This window comes from Schistocerca nitens, chromosome 5 (genome assembly GCF_023898315.1).
Source record: "Schistocerca nitens isolate TAMUIC-IGC-003100 chromosome 5, iqSchNite1.1, whole genome shotgun sequence".
NCBI classification, from domain to species: Eukaryota; Metazoa; Arthropoda; class Insecta; order Orthoptera; family Acrididae; genus Schistocerca; species Schistocerca nitens.
In genome coordinates, this window is record NC_064618.1 from 153,136,285 (window position 1) to 153,158,413 (window position 22,129).

The 22,129-nt window shown below is 46.2% G+C and overlaps 1 non-coding gene across 1 annotated transcript; it reads left to right on the forward strand.

Annotated features, from left to right (window-relative positions):
• Positions 1–13,925: 13,925 nt before the first annotated feature.
• Trnas-cga (transfer RNA serine (anticodon CGA)) lies at positions 13,926–14,000 on the forward strand. Its single transcript has one exon. It is a non-coding gene; the product is annotated as a tRNA-Ser (tRNA).
• Positions 14,001–22,129: the final 8,129 nt, after the last annotated feature.

The window sequence follows — 22,129 nt, forward strand, 5'->3', positions numbered from 1 at the left end:
TTTTACTAGTCTCAACTCCTTTAACTGTTCCAGACCTCACGCCAGCCTGCGTGAGCTTAAACGCGTGCCTTTCGGCTTCACCTCATAGTGGCTTGGCTGTCTTGCCAAGTCACAACATATATAGTCAAACAAAATTTCTGGGGCAGAAAGACCTTGTGTAGCAGTTTGAAGGTCAGAGCTGGAAAGTTAGTCCCAGAGAGGAGGCCAACAGGAGCAGACGCCTGTCGGTTGTACCTCCTGCTCATGACATTAACTGTCGAATTTCTTGCATTAAAGGTAGAATCGGTATCGGAGGCCTCAGTGATTAGCAGATCGGAAGTGGCTCTCGTTAACAACAATCATTCTTAGTGTTTATATTTGCATATTGGCGGACCGCTGTTGTGAGGTCGCGCATGTGAGTTACAAGTGTTACCTGTGTAATCTCCCCACAGTTGCACAAAGGGATATTAATGAGTGAACAATGAATTGTAAAATACGGTGTACGTGACGATACCACAGGATAGCTGGTTAATTATACGGCATCCCTTTTTAAATCGCTGTAAGCTCTTTACTGACAAATTAGTACAGGGTTATTACAAATGATTGAAGCGAATTCACAGCTCTACAATAACTTTATTATTTGAGATATTTTCACAATGCTTTGCACACACATACAAAAACTCAAAAAGTTTTTTTAGGCATTCACAAATGTTCGATATGTGCCCCTTTAGTGATTCGGCAGACATCAAGCCGATAATCAAGTTCCTCCCACACTCGGCGCAGCATGTCCCCATCAATGAGTTCGAAAGCATCGTTGATTCGAGCTCGCAGTTCTGGCACGATTCTTGGTAGAGGGGGTTTAAACACTGAATCTTTCACATAACCCCACAGAAAGAAATCGCATGGGGTTAAGTCGGGAGAGCGTGGAGGCCATGACATGAATTGTTGATCATGATCTCCACCACGACCGATCCATCGGTTTTCCAATCTCCTGTTTAAGAAATGCTTCTGCTTTAGCCTTTTCCGTAAGATTTTCCAAACCGTCGGCTGTGGTACGTTTAGCTCCCTGCTTGCCTTATTCATCGACTTCCGCGGGCTACGCGTGAAACTTGCCCGCACGCGTTCAACCGTTTCTTCGCTCACTGCAGGCCGACCCGTTGATTTCCCCTTACAGATGCATCCAGAAGCTTTAAACTGCGCATACCATCGCCGAATGGAGTTAGCAGTTGGTGGATCTTTGTTGAACTTCGTCCTGAAGTGTCGTTGCACTGTTATGATTGACTGATGTGAGTGCATTTCAAGCACGACATACGCTTTCCCCGCTCCTGTCGCCATTTTGTCTCACTGCGCTCTCGAGCGCTCTGGCGGCGGAAATCTGAAGTGCGGCTTCAGCCGAACAAAACTTTATGAGTTTTTCTACGTATCTGTAGTGTGTCGTGACCATATGTCAATGAATGGAGCTACAGTGAATTTATGAAATCGCTTCAATCATTTGTAATAGCCCTGTAGTTGAGGAGTCCTTTCACAATTCACCATTGCGGCTGTATCCTTGCATCCAGCTCTGATGAGCCGACGACCAGTGCTTCCAGTGGACTGAAGGGGACATCATTGGAAAGAAGCACGTTGGTGGATTTCAGATCAACAACCGTGAGATGTGACGGGCTTGCATTTCTCCAACGACGACCTAGCTTAAAGAGAGTCTGATAGCGGTTTTGCCAATGTAGGGGGAGTATAGTACAACAAAAACAAGAAAAGAAGAGAATCTGAGCGTTTGTGATGTGGTGCTGCAGATAGATGTCGAAAACTAGTAGGACAGATAAGATAAGAAATGAGGAGCTTCTCCAAAGAATCGGAAGGAGGAGACCATCCGGAAAACATTGACAAGAAAAAGATACCAGTGATAATAAATCAAGGAATGACATCCATGTTACTCTAGGGAGATGTAGAGACAACTGTAGGGGAAGACAGAGATCGGAATATATCCAAAATATTATTATGCAAGTGCAAATCTGAGATGAAGAGGTTGTTGCAGGAGAGGAACTTGTGGCGGGCCACTTCAAACAAGTCAGAAAACTGACAATATATAAAACGCACCAAATAAATATGGAAAAATGGAAAATATTATTGTGAGCTTTATTAATATAAATAGAAAAGTCGATAAAATAAATGATGAACAAGCGTACATCGTTAATTAGATGCCTGGTATGGTTCCAAATTAGATGTTTCTGGAGACAACCGCACTCTATCATACAAAAAAACTATTTCGCAATATTGTTGCAATATAATTTCTTCAAAACGAGTAATACAACCAAGTACATTAAAAACTTAAAAGATGGCGATGGCTTTCTCCTCTTTCCCTACAGCATCTGAATGCTCACTCCACTGATGTATCTACTCTACGGTGTCCACTGATGAGCATCAGTTCGTCTCTCTTATGTATGGAAGACTTATTCTATAAGATACACTATCTGATCAAAAACATCCGGACATTTGTTAGCGAACATTGATAATGAGTATGTCCAGCCTTCGTCATTTTTTTTATTTATTTATTTTTTTTTTTGAGTCATCAGACATCTGTCTAGTTTCATGTGGCCTGCCACGAATTCCTCTCCTATGATGACCTCTTCATCTCAGAGTACCACTTCCAACCTACTTCCTCAGTTATGTGCTGGATGTATTCCAGTCTCTGTTCCTCTACAGTTTTTACTCTTTACAGCTTCCTCTAGTACCTTGAAAATTTTTCTGTGAAGTCTTAACAGATGTCCTACCATGCTGTGCCTCCTCCTTGACAGTGTTTTCCACATAATAAATCAGTTATTAGCTAGATGGATAGGGAGTGTGTCAGTTGTGTGCAGATGCAGGAGGAGTTGGCTACAGTCCAAACACAGCTGGAAGCTTTGTTGGCCACAGTCAACAAGCTCCAGAGTGCCTCCTTGAGGTGACGTGGGGATGGGGTGCCTTGGGCAGCTTCTGCTGTACTAGATGTACAGGGGGACGGGGGGGGGGGGGGGGGGGGGGGGGGGGGGGGGGAATGTCACAGCTCTCTGTCGCTGAGCCGACCTCAGGTGCGACTGAGCCGGCAGGCCCACTCTCAGTGTGGGTGGCGGACTGTGTCGAGGTCTCGAGCCTCAAGGCGAAGGCTGCATGGGGAACACAGGCTCCTGCCAAATTACTAATAGATTCAGTGTGCTATCTGATGCTAGGGGGGGAGGCCGAGCTGGATCAGAATGCACCTTCTGCCATGATAGTGGCTGCTCCTTCAGCAAGGTCCGGACAGGGGTTTGTTAGTTATTGGGAGCTCCAATGTTAGGCGGGTCATGGAGCCCCTCAGGAACATAGCAGCTAGGTGTGCTTGCTGGGGGGGGGGGGGGGGCTTGTCCGGGATGTGGAAGAGGCTCTTCCGGTGGCTATCGAGAGTGCGGGGTGCAGCCAGCTGCAGATTGTTGCACATGTCGGCACCAACGATGCCTGTCGTTGGGGTTCCGAGGAAATCCTTAGGTCCTTTCGATGGCTGGCTAAACTGGCGAAGGCGGCCTCCATCTTCAAGGAGTGGAAGCCAAGCTGACGATCTGCAGCATCGTACCCAGGGTGGACCGGGGTCCTCTGGTTTGGAATCGAGTGGAGAATCTAAACCAGAGGCTACGTCGACTCTGTGACGAAAATGGTTGTAGATTCCTTTACCTACGCTATGGGATGGAAGTTTGAAGGACGTCCCTCGATAGATCAGGGGTGCACTACACACAGGAAGCAGCTACATGGGTAGCACAGTACTTGTGGCGTGCATATGGGTTTTTTTAGATTAGGTTCCTCGCATGGGAAACAAACCGTTGGCCTGAAAAATTATCAGTTCATGTCACTGATGTGGATGTGCCAACTGTAAAAATTGTTAGTTCGCCTAAACAGGTCATTCCAAAGGATTTAAATGTGCTTAACCTCATGTTAGTAAACTGTCAAAGTGTCTGTAACAAGATCCCCGAGTTGCTCTCCGAAATAAACAGTAGCAATGCCAATATTGCATTAGGTACCGAAAGCTGGTTGAAACCAGACATAAAAATCAGTGAAATTTTGAACTCGGATTGGACAATGTTTAGGAAGGATAGGACAGAAGCTTTGGGAGGTGTTCATTGCAGTTAAAAGCTGTTTAAACCCAGTTGAGATCGATACTGGGTCGGACTGGGAGATAGTCTGGATAAAGCTGTCAATCAGACAAGGATTGACCATCGTATTAGAATGTTTTTATTGACTACCAGCATCCGCAACAAACGTCGCAGAACGTTTCAAGGAAAGTCTTGAGTGCATAGGAAGTAATTATCAAAATTTTGTTCGTACGTAAAATCTATGAGCGCTACAAATAATTCAATACCTTCTCTTACTGACTGTACGGGTAATGTAACTGATGATGATAAACAGAAGGCCGAAATTCTAAACCTAGCTTTCAAAACCTCGTTTACGGTAGAGGACTACAGCACCATTCCCCCCTTCAATTATCGAACAAGCGCAAGGATGGCTGACATAGTGTTTAGTGTATCTGGGATTGTAAAACAGTTAAGATCCTTAGACACCAGGAAGGCATCTGGCCCAGACGGTAACTCCGTAAGATTATATGTTGACTAAGCTACAAATATAGCACCATTCTTATTCATCATCTATCAGAGATCAATGGAACAGCGGAAAGTTCCATGAGACTGGAAGAAGGCCCAGGTCATAGCAATCTATAAAAAGGGTAGAAAATCGGATGCACATAATTATCGGCCAATTTCACTGACGTCGATTTGTTGTAGAATCATGGAACATATTTTGTGTTCAGACATAATAACCTTTCTAGACTCTGAGAAGCTCACCTGCAGAAAGCAGCACGGTTTTAGGAAACAGCGGTCATGCGAGACACACTTGGCCCTCTTTGTGCATGATATACAACAGGCTCTAGATACCGGCTACAAGGTTGACGCCATACTTCTCGACTTTCGAAAGACGTTCGACTCAGTTCCGCACTGTCGCTTGCTCCAAAACGTGCACACTTACGGTTCATCAAATGACATATGCGGTTGGATAGAAAGTTTTCTAATAGACAGGGAGCAGTGTGTCTTCCTGAACGGGGTGACTTCAACAAAAACAAGCGTAACTTCAAGTGTGCCCCAGGCCAGCGTAATAGGTCCGCCGCTTTACGATTTACATAAACGATCTGGTTGATGGTATTGACAGTGCCGACAGATGCCGACGCACCTCACCAGAGGCCCCAAAAACCAGATACATAGCGCGTCCGAGGCAGCGAAGAATGCGCCCTTCGAGCCAACGCCGTGAACCTCGCTAGTGACGATAGTAGACAACGTCGCCTGGAGTAAAAGCAGGTGTCTGCCGCTGCACAGGAACCTGATGCGGCGGATGTAGCAAAGATATCAAGGTTCGATGATGACGACCGTGGAGCAACTCAGCCGGCGAGCGACCATCTCGGGGCTGAGAGTGATACGAGGACAAAAAGAGCAATAACGCGTCCTCCCGAGAATACGACTCTTTTAACTTCAACATCTGTGACTTGAAAGTCCTGACCAATCGTTCAGCGGCACCGTTTGACTGTGGCGAAAACGGCGCGGACGTCAGATGTTGAATACCATTGGCCTTGCAGAATGACTGAAATTCTGCAGACATGAATTGTGGGCCATTGTCGGAAACAATAGTCTGTGGAAGACCTTCAATGCAAAAGATAGCAGATAACGCTTGGATGGTGGCAGATGACGTCGTGGAAGACATCTGGGCAACAAAAGGAAAATTAATGAATCTACCACAATCAACCATCGAGCATTCCAGAATGGACCAGCAAAATCGATGTGTAAGCGTTGCCAAGGGGAAGTGGCTTTCGGCCATGCAAAGAATTTCCGCGGTCGTGCGGATTGTTGTTCGGCACACGCCATGCAAGAAGAGCACATATTCGTAATCGCAGCATCAATTCCGAACCAAGTACAGTGCTGACGAGCAAGTTGTTTCGTTCTCACTATACCCCAATGTCCTTGATGGAGAAGCCGTAAGACAGAGGACTGTAACGAACGTGGGACCACGACCCTGGACTGATCATTATCAGAACGCAACAGCAAAACATCACGTCATACAAAAAGTCTCTCCTTGTGAGCAAAAAATCGGCGAACCAACGGATCCCCGATCCGTGGCTTTGGCAAGGGCCATTGCGTAGCAACAAAACGCAGAACGATAGCAAGGACAGGGTCGGCAGCTGTGGCTGTAGCTACACGACGAAAATCGATCGGAAACGATTCGACCACGGCATCGGTTTCCGAATCAATGAACATGCAAGCAAGTTCGGAGGAATCGAATGCTCTATCCTCAGCAACAGGCAAATGGGACAACGCATCGGCTTTTCCGTGCTTAGCAGTGGATCGAGACAAGATATCGTAGCGGTACTGCGAGAGGAAAATAGACCAGCGAATGAATTTCTGTGCTGTACGTGGAGGTAGAGGCTTGTTCGGATGAAAAAGCGAAGTCAAAGGTTTGTGGTCTGTGATGATGGTAAAGTGACGACCATACAAGAAATCATGAAACTTTGTAACACCAAATACGAGAGCCAATGCTTCTTTCTCGATCCGTGAATAATTTCTTTGCGCAGACGAGAGCAATTTGGGCGCACAGGCAATAGGGCGATCGTGCGATCCATCTTTGTGCGCAAGCACAGCACCGATCCCGAAATCTGATGCATCCACCATCAACAAAAGGGGCTTCTGGGGATCGAATGGCGTAAGGCAAGTATTGGAAAGCAACGCCGATTTCAACTGGCCAAAGGCGCGTTCGCATTCCGTCGTCCAAATGAACGGAACACCTTTACGGCGTAAGCGATGAAGCGGAGCTGAAATGGAAGAGGCATGCGGCACATATGTATGATAATAGTTGATTTTTCCCAGCACACTCTGTAGCTGCTTCAAATTCTGCGGCGAAGTCAAGTCTTGTATGGCACGGAGATGCTCGGGACTAGGATGTATGCCTTGGGCATTGAGTACATGTCCCAGGTAGGGCAAGTCGCGAGCAAAAAACACACATTTGTCCTTCCGCAAGCGAAGACCATTTTGTCGCAAGACCTGAAATAATGTTCTGAGATTGGCCAAATGTTCTTCTTCCGTGTTTCCGGAGATCACAATACAGTCCAGATAGTTTGCTGCAGTAGGGACCGACGCACAAACAGTTTGTAGATATTGCTGAAACAATGCAGGGGCGGATGCACACCCGAATGGCAGTCGTTTGAATCGATACAAACCAAGATGCGTGTTAACCATCAAAACGCGCTGGGATTCTTCGTCCACCGGTATTTGCAAGTACGCATCTGCTAGGTCCAACTTCGAAAAATATTTACCCGGGCACAGTTTGTCAAAAAGATCTTCCGGGCGGGGTAAAGGAAAAGCTGCAATCACTAGTTGTGGATTCACTGTTGCCTTGAAGTCCACACAAAGTCTCAATTTTCCGGAAGGTTTTGGCAAAATTACTAAGGGTGATGCCCAGAGAGAAGCCTGCACACGTTCAATTACACCTTGTGATTCCAAATCGTGGATTTTTTTTACGACCTCATCACGCAATGCGTGGGGAACATTGCGCGCTCTGAAAAATTTCGGTTGCACGTTTACTTTCAGTTTCAAATGTGCTTTATAGTTCGTAGTGCAACCAAGGCCCGGTGCAAAAATGTCTGCAAATTCTTCACATAGACGAGAAACACTGTCTGAAGGCACAGTCTGGTTCACTGATAGGACCTGATTGACTATAGACAAGTTAACCAACTGAAATAAATCGAAACCAAACAAGTTCACTGCAGAAGAAGAACGAAGGATGTAAAATGATACAAGTTTTGTTTGTCCTTTGTATGTTGCAAGAAGGCTGCACTGTCCTAACACAGGGATCTTTTGACCTGAATAGCTAGTTAACTTAACATTTGCGGCACGCAACGGAGGTGTACCCAGCAGTTTGTAAGTGTCTTGATTGATCAGTGAAACTGCAGCCCCGGTATCGAGCTAGAATGGTATCACTTTGCCGTTAATGTCCAAGTCTACAAAAAGTTTATTGTCCTGCTGACGACATGAGCGACTGTCTCATGCAACGTGAACTGACACTGAGATATAATCACTTGCGACTTGATGGGATTTCCGGTAATGTCGATGCACACTATTTGTGGGACGAACACAGTCACTGTGAGAGAGAGTGGCACTGGGCGGAGTGGAATGAACTACATGAATTTCCATGGGCGAAGTTTCACGAGCCTGAGTATCCTTGGTTCGAATTCGGCGCGAAGCCAAAGGCCTGGAATGGTTGTGAGTTCCCGACCTGAGCTTTTTCTGGAAAACACTCTGAACATGTCTTTTATTACAGAAAAAGCAAATTGCCTGGCGAATGTCTAGTAGCACACCGCGGGCATGATTTTAGCACTGCATTTGCTTGCCTGCGCGGCACACGTGGCTGAGAGCCTGGCGGCATCAGCGCAGCCGGGCGTGAGGGCTGTTTACTGTTCCGTGCAGCTCGCCCGGCGAGCCGGTTAATGTGACACACGGCTAGTGAAGTTTCAAATGATTCCTAAGCAAAGTCAAGTGTGTCCTGCCGATCCAATATGTCCATCACTTGTTGAAGGGAGGGATTGACTAGTTTCAAAATCTGTTCCCTTATACGAACATCTGAAACGTTCTGTGCAATTGCATCACGTACCATAGTATCTGAATAAGGGAGTCCACATTGACACTCAAAAGCACAATCCCTAGTAAGGCCTTGCAAAGTTGCAACCCACTCCCGATTAGATTAGTCTGACCTGCTGTACGTTTGGTACGAAAGAAGGTATACCTTTTCGCAACTACATTGACTGATTCTTTGAAATATGCATCTAATGCAGACAAAATTTCTTCGTAGGACAGAATTGCTACGTCATGTCGGGGAAATAATTTGACTATCACACGGTACGTGGTCACCCCGACTGATGAAAACAAGAAAGGCTGCCGCTCGTTACCTTGAATTCTGTAGGCGGCGAGATGGAATCCAAATTGGCGTGACCACTCCGTCCACCTTTCCAGTGCAGCATCAAAAGGTCGAAACGTTGGTGCAACAGCATGTTGTGGCTGCGTTAGCGGTGGAGCGGCGGCTGCCGCATCATTTTGCATTGTCCGTTGACCCTGGATGAGCTGTCCAACGGCATCCAGTAAGGCCTGCGTCTGCTGATTCTGTAAGCGATAATATTCGGACAGTATATCTGGAGATTGTGGCGAAGCCATTACACAAGTAAATCAGGGCAATATCGATAAGAACGCGGTTTTGCCTCGTCGCCAATGTTTTGGTTGGCAGGAGAGCCAACACCGTGTTACTAGAGGAGGCCGAAAGGCACGCGTTTTAGCTCACGCAGGCTGGCGTGAGGTCTCGAACAGGACAAGGAAATTAGAATTTAGAAAAACGGACGTAGCTGGTGGAATACTTAACTTTAATCCATTAATGGTGAACGTCGGTCTTGACGGTACATGATTCAGTATCAATAGTAACTGATAATGGCGCCTTGCTAGGTCGTAGCAAATGACGTAGCTGAAGGCTATGCTAAACTATCGTCTCGGCAAAAGAGAGCGTATTTTGTCAGTGAACCATCGCTAGCAAAGTCGGTTGTACGACTGGGGCGAGTGCTAGGAAGTCTCTCTAGACCTAACGTGTGGCGGCGCTCGGTCTGCAATCACTGATAGTGGCGACACGCGGGTCCGACGTATACTAACGGACCGCGGCCGATTTAAAGGCTACCACCTAGCGTGGTATCTGGCGGTGACACCACATTCAGTGTGTTCTTTTTCCCCCCATGACGCCATATAACTAATACCTTAGTCACGTATCAAAGCCAACATGAGGGTACGTGAATGATACTTCCAATTTACGTGTGGCCTGATGGCGAAAAAGAACGCTCTGATTTTCTAAATCGTCTGAATAATATTAATTCTAATATAAAGTACATTATCGGAAAAGAGAGCGAAGATCAAATTTCATCGTTGGACATACAAGTAGTTATAAAACTTGACAGAAATTTAGGGCATAATGCCTACAGAAAGCCCACTCACACAGATACTTACTTTCACAGAAATTCCAAACATTTTCCCGAGCAGAAAATAGGAGTGATCTATACATTGGTGACCAGGCTAAAACAATCTATGCACCATAATACTTGGTAGACAACCTCGATCTTTTACAACCGACCTCCAAAAGAAACAGCTTCTCTGACAGATATCTATAGAGTACAGTTTCCAAAAGGTCTGGAGTTTCTAATGAAAAAAGAACTAACCACAGGGAAAGTATTCCTTCCATTGCAAAAACCGTCACGGATCACATGATAAAAATACTCCGAAAACACGGTACTGATACAGTGTTTAATATCTGAAATCCTGGAAACGGACTACGCCAGTTGCTTGCCACAGCAAGAATATATACACCGAAGCGACAAAGAAACTGGTATAGGCATGCGTATTCAATTACAGAGATATGTAAACAGGCAGCATACGGCGCTGCTGTCGGCAACGCCTATATAAGACAACAAGTGTCTGGCTCAGTTGTCAGATTGATTACTGCTGTTCCAATGGCAGGTTATCAAGACGTGAGTGGGTCTGAATATGGTTTTATAGTCGGCGCACGAGCGATGGGACACTGCATCTACGAGGTAGCGACGAAGTGGGGATTTTCCCCTACGACCATTTCACGAGTGTACCGTGAATATCAGGAATCCGGTAAAACATCAAATCTCCGACATCGCTGCGGCTGGGAAAAGATCCTGCAAAAACGGGACCAACGATGACTGAAGAGAATCGTTCAACGTGACAGAAGTGCGACCCTTCCACAGATTGCTACAGATTTCAATGCTGGGCCATCAACAAGTGTCAGCGTGTGAACCATTCAATGAAACATCATCGATATGGGTTTTCGGAGCCGAAGGCCCACTCGTGTACCCTTGATGTCTGCACGACACAAAGCTTTACGACTCGCCTGGGACTGGCAACACCGACATTGGACTTTTTTTTGATGACTGGAAACATGTTGCCTGGTCGGACGCGTCTCGTTTCAAATTGTATCGAGCGGTTAGACGTGTACGGGTATGGAGACAACCTCACGAATCTATGGACCCTACATGTCAGCAGGGAACTGTTCAGGCTAGTGGTTATGCATTCCAACAGGACGATGCGACGCCCCACACGTCCAGAATTGCTACAGAGTGGCTCCAGGAATACTCTTCTGAGTTTAAACACGCCCGCTGACCACCAAACTCGACAGACATGAACATTATTGAGCATGTCTGGGATGCGTTGCAACGTGTTGTTCAAAAGAGAGCTCCACACTCTTGTACTCTTACGGATTCGATGGGCAGCCCAGCAGTATTCATGCAGTTCCCTACAGCACTACTTCAGAATTAGTCATGTTTATGCTACGTCGTGTTGTGGCACTTCGGCGTGCTCGCGGGGGCCCTACACGATATTAGGCAGGTGTACCAGTTTCTTTAGCTCTTCAATGTATAATCCCTTGCACTGGTGACGAAGTGTACATAAGAACTGCAGAAAGAACATTAACATCTGCCTTAAGGAACACTATGTTTAATGTGTTTGGTATGTTCACTTATAACTCTGTGATGTTAAAATAGTTTCAATGCTAAGCAGTATGCAGAAATATTCTATTTTCCAGAATGAGATTTTCAGTCTGCAGCGGAGTGTGCGCTGATATGAAACTTCCTGGGAGATTAAAATTGTGTGCCGGACCGAGACTCGAACTCGGGACCTTTGCCTTTCGCGGACAAGTGCTCTACCAAGGCTGTGGCTAAACCATGTCTCTGCAATATCCTTTCTTTCAGGTGTGCTAGTTCTGCAAGGTTTGCAGGAGAGATTCTGTAAAGTCTGGAAGATAGGAGACGAGGTATTGGCAAAAGTAAAGCTGTGGGAGGGGGCGTGAGTCGTGCTTGGGTAGCTCAGTTGGTAGAGCACTTGCCCGCGAAAGGCAAAGGTCCCAAGTTCGAGTCTCGGTCCGGCACACAGTTTTAATCTGCCAGGAAGTTTCATATTCTACTTTGTTGTGCTGTATGTTCACAGTGATTTGTCTTAATGCTGCTACTTGCATTTTGCAGTTTTTAAGGACTTTTATTATTAACCGTTACTTTCTGTAAAGCTTGCTGTAGTACACCTTGATATACACTACATGTATACTCTGTTTATTGTGCAGGGGCCTGAAGATGGCACATTGAAGTGCCGAAACTGGTAGCGAAAATAAAATAAAATAACTTCTCAATTTGCGCGGCCGTTTGGCGATTTTCTTGGTTAAACACAAGAGCAGCTATCGTCTGGTCAAAGACGGATAAATCAGCTGCAGCAAATCACTCACTATGACCGGGAAACCACCAAAATCATTTCTCGCACACTGTGATTTTAGCGAGATCTGTAATTAATTGCGCTAATACATACACGGGACTATAGAATTACTGAAGCATAGAAACAATTTCAACAGAAAGTAAGCAGGATTGAAACTAGAGTTGTGGGCCTTAGTGTTAAATAAAACGAACAGCACTAGCTCTGACCCACAGCAAGCTCGATAGCGTATGTCGATGCGACTGCGCCATCTTTGGCGGCAGTCTGATGACGTCACGAACCGACCATTGCCTGGATAAATACAAACAGTTCGGCTTGCTGAGCTTCTATGGGACTGTAACAGCTTTTTGAGTCTTTAAAACCTCTGATGATATCTCCAGCATTGGAAGCCGAAACGTTAGGCATATAATTATGTCTTGGACTGCTCTCTAATGCCCATATCGCAAATAACACCAATCTCGCAAATACTGGCGGTGAAAAAGTGAATTCTATGACTGAATCGCAATGACTTGTACGATGGACAGTCCCTCATAATCTCGCATTTAGCAATCACTGATGCGTAGTTCGAAAGACATCTACTGTAATCGAAACTGTTTGCATATGGTCAGACATCGTTGTTCAGAAGCATCTCTTACTGAGATATCTACTGGATATTGCAGCTGAAGTTGTTTGCAGCACCCGTTACGTCCTCGTAGGTGTGAATGCCGGCGCGTGCTGGTCGCTCACTCCAGCTGATTACAGGGCCACACTATACCAGGCACAGTTCGGCAGCTCGCCATTAAGGCGCGCGCCGCGCCACGTAACTCTGGCGCCGAGTAAACACTGCAATTAACCCAGGCGCCCCGCAACACCGCAGCCAGCAATTTGCAGCAATATACGCCATAGGTCGGCCTCACTCAGTGCTCTGGAATTGCTCCCCTCGTATCACTGAAAGCTCGTACGCCTGAGTGCGGTCACCGGCAGAATCCCGAGAGCTTAAGCCAAATTTTAACGTGGACTGCAGGTTTCACATGTTTACAGCCACCACCTATTGCCACTGGGAATATTTCTACTTTCACACTTATACGCTGCTTGACGATAAAGCGAAGTACCCAGAAAGAGAAGAGGAAGCGAAATGAAACATTACAGGTTGATAGTGCAGGTGGTGTTATTGCAGCGATTACAAAACCGAATCCAATTTACGAACAATTTGCTAGTAGAATGAGATTTTCTCTCTGCAGCGGAGTGTGCGCTGATATGAAACTTCCTGGCAGATTAAAACTATGTGCCGCATCGAGACTCGAACTCGGGACCTTTGCCTTTCGCGGGCAAGTGCTCTACCAACTGAGCTACCCAAGCACGACTCACGCCCCCTCCTCACAACTGTACTTCTGCCAGTACCTCGTCTCCTACCTTCGAAACTTTACAGAAGCTCTCCTGCGAACCTTGCAGAACTAGCACTCCTGAAAGAAAGGATATTGTGGTGCCATGGCTTAGCCACAGCCTGGGGGATGTTTCCAGAATGAGATTTTCACTCTGCAGCGGAGTGTGCGCTGATATGAAACTTTGGAAGGTAGGAGACGAGGTACTGGCAGAAGTAAAGTTTTGAGGATGGGCCGTAAGTCGTGCTTGGGTAGCTCAGTTGGTAGAGCAATTGCCCTCGAAAGACAAAGGTCCCGAGTTCGAGTCTCGGTCCAGCACACAGTTTTAATCTGCCAGGAAGTTTTCAATTTGCTAGTATGTACCCACTTAGAATACTGTGTCGAGGCCTTGCACTTACCCAGCCATCAACGAACAACACATACAGGTGATGTGGGCACGGACCTCGCCGTAGGCAGCTCTTCAGACGACAGAAAACAGATGGCCACACCCACCTGGTCACCACGGGGCCAGAGGTCACTAGGCCCATGGATCATTTCTCCTCCACAGGTCACGTGACCGAAAGTAGTTCCTGCTGTGTCCTTGTGTCCAGGCCGTATTTAGGCCAGCACCCAGGCTGCGCTCGGGCAGTTCACTCCAAGTGAGTTGACTGAGTCAGGTGTCAATTGCAATAGCATTCCAACAACCGTGGCCTCTACTAAGAAGGCACGTAGCCTCTGATACTGTGACCAACAACTGGACTTGGTAATATTAGTCTCTGTTTTTCATTGGTAATACTCTGGCTTAACCCTCGGGTGCCTCTTCAGGACTTTGTCTTTTGTTCGTCCTCTCAGGACTTTAACTTTTGCACATCCCTTCCAGACTTTGATAGTGGCACTCCTAGTGTATGGGCACTGGATTTTAAACTTCCAATTTACAGTGACATTTTCTGGCCGTCGGGTATTTATACTGTTCTTTCAGTATTCAAGAAGTTACTTGTTTTAAGTTGTTATGTTCCAGACTGACTCTCCTAGGAGAAGATGGTTTATGTGTGTTATGATGAACTTCATATTCATTTACTATCCAGGTATTTTTCCTGCGCCACCGTTGGTAACCTCTTGAATGCGGATGCATGTACTAACTCTGTCGAGCAGTTCGTCCTAAAGTCTTGAGGCAAGATGGCCCTTCAGTGTTGTAACTGGTCCTAGATATCCACATACTGCCACTGGGTGACGTCTGAGCTGGCCCCAAACATGTTCTACCGGGGACAGATGTGGGAAGCTAGCTGGCCACAGGACTACCTCAACGTCAAGATTCAAAATGGTTCAAATGGCTCTAAGCACTTAACGTCTGAGGTCATCAGTCCCCTAGACTTAAGAACTACTAAAACCTAACTAACCTAAGGACATCACACACATCCATGCCCGAGACAGGTTTCGAACCTGTGACCGTGGCACCCCCGTGGTTCCAGACTGAAGCGCCTAGAACTGCTCGGCCACAGCGGCCGGCCAACGTCAGGCAGACAGTTCATAGAGACGTATGCAATGTGAGAAGGAGCATTGTCCTCTTGAAAAATGGCAGCACAATACCGTTACACGACAGGAAACACATGAGGACACAGAATGTCTGTGTCATACCTTGTAGTGTCAGAGTTCCTTCAGTCACGACCAGCCATCATGACTCCCCACAAAACGATGCCAGGAGTAGCACTGCCGTAAAACATTGGAAGAATGGGACCTCTCCCAATGTCGCCTCCATATTCGCCGACGATAGTCATCTTGTGAAGTGCAGAACCTTGATTCATGGCTGAACACAATGTGACGCCATTCGTCAGCAATCCATGCTTCCCAGTCGAGGCACCACTACAACTGCAGACGTTTTCGTTCTGCTATTAACGGCATCCTATGCATGGGTGGTAATCGCTAGTGCGATTGCCGCTTGTCTCCGACAAATGGTGTGGAATGACATAGAATGTTACAGGCAGTCCATTACTTGTTCTCCGATGGCAGGTGTAGCTGTCAAGAGTTTTCGATATGCTTGGTGCACAATGTATCTATCCTACCTTGTGGCGGTCAGATGTGATAGACCAGAACCTCGACGATTGTATGCCTACCCCAACGTTTCCATGCAGTCCAGCATCAGACCACTGTCACAGCCAAATGCCCGTTAAATCTGGATATTGCACGACTCGATGTGCCGGCCAAATGGCGACCCACAGTAATACCCCTTTTTAATCTCTGACAGGCGCTGATACTACGGTGTCACGCGAGTATGCGGCATCTTCATGTCCTTCACAGTTGACACTCAACATCTGACTTTTTTTTCATATGTGGTACGTTACAGTACAGCATCACCGGTCGTTGGCGGTCTAACTGTGTTGGTTAGGCAGTAAATTCATTCACAGGGCAGTGACGCCTCGTCACTCCGATACACTTTGGAGGTGTGGCGGTGGGGCTTGGCGTCCCGTACCACCCTCCAACGGTGACAGTACTACCAACACCTGGCGCTGTTCACGCCCCTTGTACAGGGTCTTACAAAAAGGTACGGCCAAACTTTCAGGAAACATTCCTCACCCACAAACAAAGAAAAGATGTTATGTGGACATGTGTCCGGAAACGCTTAATTTCCATGTTAGAGCTCATTTTAGTTTCATCAGTATGTACTGTACTTCCTCGATTCACCGCCAGTTGGCCCAATTGAAGGAAGGTAATGTTCACTTCGGTGCTTGTGTTGACATGCGACTCATTGCTCTACAGTACTAGCATCAAGCACATCAGTATATAGCATCAACAGGTTAGTGGTCATCACGAACGTGGTTTCGCAGTCAGTGCAATGTTTACAAATGCGGAGTTGGCAGATGCCCATTTGATATATGGACTAGCACGGGGCAATAGCCGTGGCGCGGTACGTTTGTATCGAGACAGATTTCCAGAACGAAGGTGTCCCGACAGGAAGGTGTTCGAAGTAATTGATCGGCGTCTTAAGGAGCACGGAACATTCCAGCCTATGACTCGCGACTGGGGAAGACCTAGAACGACGAGGACACCTGCAATGGACGAGGCAATTCTTCGTGCAGTTGACGATAACCCTAATGTCAGCGTCAGAGAAGTTGCTGCTGTACAAGGTAGCGTTGACCACGTCATTGTATGGAGAGTGCTACGGGAGAACCAGTTGTATCAGCAGCTGATTGGCATCCACGGGTACACTTCTGCGAATGGTTCATCCAACAACGTGTCAATCCTCATTTCAGTGCAAATGTTCTCTTTACGGATGAGGCTTCATTCCAACGTGATCAAATTGTAAATTTTCACAATCAACATGTGTGGGCTGACGAGAATACGCACGCAATTGTGCAATCACGTCATCAACACAGATTTTCTGTGAACGTTTGGGCAGGCATTGTTGGTGATGTCTTGATTGGGCCCATTTTCTTCCACCTACGCACAATGGAGCACGTTATCATGATTTCATACGTGATACTCTACCTGTGCTGCTAGAACATGTGCCTTTACAAGTACGACACAACATGTAGTTCATGCACGATGCAGCTCCTGTTCGTACGCTTCTCAACAACAGATTCGGTGACCGATAGATTGGTAGAGGCGGACCAATTCCATGGCATCCACGCTCGCCTGACCTCAACCCTCTTGACTTTCATTTATGGGGGCATTTGAAAGCTCTTGTCTACGCAACCCCGGTACCAAATGTAGAGACTATTCGTGCTCGTATTGTGGACGGCTGTGATACAATACGCCATTCTCCAGGGCTGCATCAGCGCATCAGGGATTCCATGCGACGGAGGGTGGATGCATGTATCCTCGCTAACGGAGGACATTTTGAACATTTCCTGTAACAAAGTGTTTGAAGTCACGCTGGTACGTTCTGTTGCTGTGTGTTTCCATTCCATGATTAATGTGATATGAAGAGAAGTAATAAAATGAGCTCTAACATTGAAAGTAAGCGTTTCCGGACACATGTCCACATAACATATTCTCTTTCTTTGTGTGTGAGGAATTTTTCCTGAAAGTTTGGCCGTACCTTTTTGTAACACCCTGTATACCCTACGCATGCCCGGTAACAACACTACATACAGAGAACACTAATGCACTCTTGTGGCCGTTATACCTGTGACAGAGAATTGCAACTCTAATCATTTACATACCCACCAGAGTGTGTTTACATGTGCGCATTTACAGTGACATTCTATCATATCTTCTGGTTGCTTTCCTTTTCTTGTTCGTCTCTGCTACGAAAGACCTCCAAAAAACTGTAAGCAATATATTAAAACGGTTTTCTTTTTTTGTCTTCTGCTACCATACAGTGCACAGGTGTCCCAAAAACACGCATGTCGCGTAAATTCTCATAAATCTGCATGAAGATGAAAGTTTAAACCTCTAAAAAACACATAGCGAAAATAAAATAAATTGTGACTGATAACAGTAAACTTATTTCACTCATTCGGTAAAGCCTAACCTAAAATCTTCGCACTTCCCTTTAGAAACCGATCATGTGATAAAAAATTCGTCAATACGTAGGTTTTCAGCGTGGGAAAGTGGTAATGAAGTTGTTTCAAATGACTGGCTCTCTCTCTCCTTGAGAACTAACACATACTGTTTGTGTTTACTGCAGCAATTATTACTCGTTTGTTTCTTTAGTTTTCCTTCTTTCATTAGATTTACAAGAAAGTGTTTGAGAATCTGTTGAAAGACTAGTGTTTGAATGTGCTTTCAAAACTTTGCAGTATTCCTCGTAAGAATTTCCAGTATTTATATTTAAAAACCCTGACTGATGTAGATGAAATTAAACAGCGAAGAACAGAGGATAAAAATAATCCCAAAGTAGTGAGAAGTGCTGTTTTCGTTTATCTCATACTTGCAGGAAGTGGTCGAAAACAGGTGTGCAGAAAGTATTTCTTTCAATTTTTTCCGTGAGTAAAAAACGAATCAGAAGAATAAGAGACCCAAAAATGGTTGGATTTCCTCTAGACGATAAAAGAGGTAGAGTTTATGCACATTGAGGGTGAAGGGGAAGGAAGGGAACTGATGAATGATATCAACTGCATCGGGAATTTATGCCAAATCGGCGGCAAAAGGTGAAAAGGTGCGCTGGACTGGGACGCAACCCCAAGATCTCCTGTTTACTAAGCAGTTGCTTTATGCACTACGCCATCCGCACACAGTGTCCATATGGAGTATTTCGGCAAACTGCCCGGCCGACTCACATTCCCAGCTAGCGCCACCTGTCCCCACTCCCCGCCCTTGCCTTCCATACTCGCTAATTTTAGATCCCTGCTGGAGGTCGAATGACATTCAGCATCCACACTGAAGGTTGTGGATTCATTCCCCATCGAGGCGAATCAGTTATACGAATGCATGGTGTCCGTTCTTTCAGACATGTCCAAAAGAACAGACAACACGCATTCATATAAAAGAGGTAGGGGTATTAGCAGATCTCTTGTAACTGAAATTCATTAGGCTAATCACTATCATATTAGATCTGTCCCATTGTATGAATCACATTAACCTGGGTAAACAATGTGCTATTTGAGTCCTCGGCTATCAACAAAATCAATCTAGAAACTGCTCAGAGCTAAGTATCCTGAATTAAGAACTGTTTCATACTACAAGTACTGGCATGATTTTAACAAGAATTTTGAGTACCGGTTTGGTGAACCTCAAGCAGATGTATGTTGTACCCGTGAAGAAATTATATCAAAATTAAATCGTAGCTATAGGGCAACTATATCTGAACTATCAAAACGTAAACACAGGAGTGGGAAGTTGTATTCTGCAAAGAAGCCTGAATTATCATTAGAGAGGCAGAAAGAAAGGCATGTTTTCCTCATCGCATTTGACTATGAGCAGGTGCTTTTCTATTTCAAAAAAATCTTACTGCATCAGTAACAGAGAAAAAGAGTGCATTACTTTGTACGTTTACCGCGAACGAGATTACAAAAAATTTCTGGATGAGGTTTGTTCTTTCTTATCATATGTTATAAAACAGGTGCCACAAAATAAAACAGCTCCGTTTATTTACTGATAACTGCGCAAGCAAAAATAAAACTCAAGATACTTTTCCGCCATCTTCTCTCACTCACAAACACAGGCCGATTTAAAAAAATACTACCATTTTTCCCCATGAGAGGTCAGAAGTTTTATACCCTGTTACCGAGATTCTGGAACCATCACCAAACATCTTAAAAAGAATTATAGAATCTACTCAGTCCATAAGGTTACTCGTCATATTATAGTGAGTACTGTACCGTGGAAGTTTGTAGCGAAAGAAGTAGCAATCATAGAGCACAAATACACTCCTGGAAATTGAAATAAGAACACCGTGAATTCATTGTCCCAGGAAGGGGAAACTTTATTGACACATTCTTGGGGTCAGATACATCACATGATCACACTGACAGAACCACAGGCACATAGACACAGCCAACAGAGCATGCACAATGTCGGCACTAGTACAGTGTATATCCACCTTTCGCAGCAATTCAGGCTGCTATTCTCCCATGGAGACGATCGTAGAGATGCTGGATGTAGTCCTGTGGAACGGCTTGCCATGCCATTTCCACCTGGCGCCTCAGTTGGACCAGCGTTCGTGCTGGACGTGCAGACCGCGTGAGACGACGCTTCATCCAGTCCCAAACATGCTCAATGAGGGACAGATCCGGAGATCTTGCTGGCCAGGGTAGTTGACTTACACCTTCTAGAGCACGTTGGGTGGCACGGGATACATGCGGACGTGCATTGTCCTGTTGGAACAGCAAGTTCCCTTGCCGGTTTAGGAATGGTAGAACGATGGGTTCGATGACGGTTTGGATGTACCGTGCACTATTCAGTGTCCCCTCGACGATCACCAGTGGTGTACGGCCAGTGTAGGAGATCGCTCCCCACACCATGATGCCGGGTGTTGGCCCTGTGTGCCTCGGTCGTATGCAGTCCTGATTGTGGCGCTCACCTGCACGGCGCCAAACACGCATACGACCATCATTGGCACCAAGGCAGAAGCGACTCTCATCGCTGAAGACGACACGTCTCCATTCGTCCCTCCATTCACGCCTGTCGCGACACCGCTGGAGGCGGGCTGCACGATGTTTGGGCGTGAGCGGAAGACGGCCTAACGGTGTGCGGGACCGTAGCCCAGCTTCATGGAGACGGTTGCGAATGGTCCTCGCCGATACCCCAGGAGCAACAGTGTCCCTAATTTGCTGGGAAGTGGCGGTGCGGTCCCCTACGGCACTGCGTAGGATCCTACGGTCTTGGCGTGCATCCGTGCGTCGCTGCGGTCCGGTCCCAGGTCGACGAGCACGTGCACCTTCCGCCGACCACTAGCGACAACATCGATGTACTGTGGAGACCTCACGCCCCACGTGTTGAGCAATTCGGCGGTACGTCCACCCGGCCTCCCGCATGCCCACTATACGCCCTCGCTCAAAGTCCGTCAACTGCACATACGGTTCACGTCCACGCTGTCGCGGCATGCTACCAGTGTTAAAGACTGCGATGGAGCTCCGTATGCCACGGCAAACTGGCTAACACTGACGGCGGCGGTGCACAAATGCTGCGCAGCTAGCGCCATTCGACGGCCAACACCGGGGGTCCTGATGTGTCCGCTGTGCCGTGCGTGTGATCATTGCTTGTACAGCCCTCTCGCAGTGTCCGGAGCAAGTATGGTGGGTCTGACACACCGGTGTCAATGTGTTCTTTTTTCCATTTCCAGGAGTGTATATATACTCTGTCGTGTCAACCAGAGATTTTCTGGATTTTTTAAAGCTGGTGGAAATTGCAGTACAGAAAGTATGTTTACCCCTGATGAGACAAAAAGCAAACCCATAAACGAAATAATTACATATTCAGTCATTAATCTTTAACGCTTTGTCAATTTCCATGAAAGGGAGGGTTAAATAGAGCGGCATCCTACAATAAACGGTCTTATGTGTCATACCTTCTTCAAGAGGCTTGGTTGAAGGACACCAACACCATCATACTAAATTCATTTTTCCGTAATTCCTTCACGAAAGAAGACGATGTAAACATTCCAGAATTCGAAACCAGAACAGCTGTTAGCATGAGTGACATAAAAGTAGATATCTTAGGTGTTGCGAAACAACTCAAATCAATTAAGAAAGGCAAGTCTTCCGGTCCAGACGGTATGTCAATCAGGTTCCTTTCAGAGTATGCAGACACAATAGCGTCTTTCTTAGCAATCGTATACAACCGCTCACTTGACGAAAGGTCTGTTCCTAAAGACTGGAAAGTAGCACAGGTCACACCAATATTCAAGAAAGGAAATAGAAGCAAGCCATTGAATTACAGATCCATATCACTGACCCCAATTTGCAACAGGATTTTGGAGCATATACTGTACTCGAACATTATGAATCATCTTGAAGAAAATGACGTATTGATACATAACCAACACGGATTCAGGAAATATCGTTCTTGTGCAATATAGCTAGCTCTTTA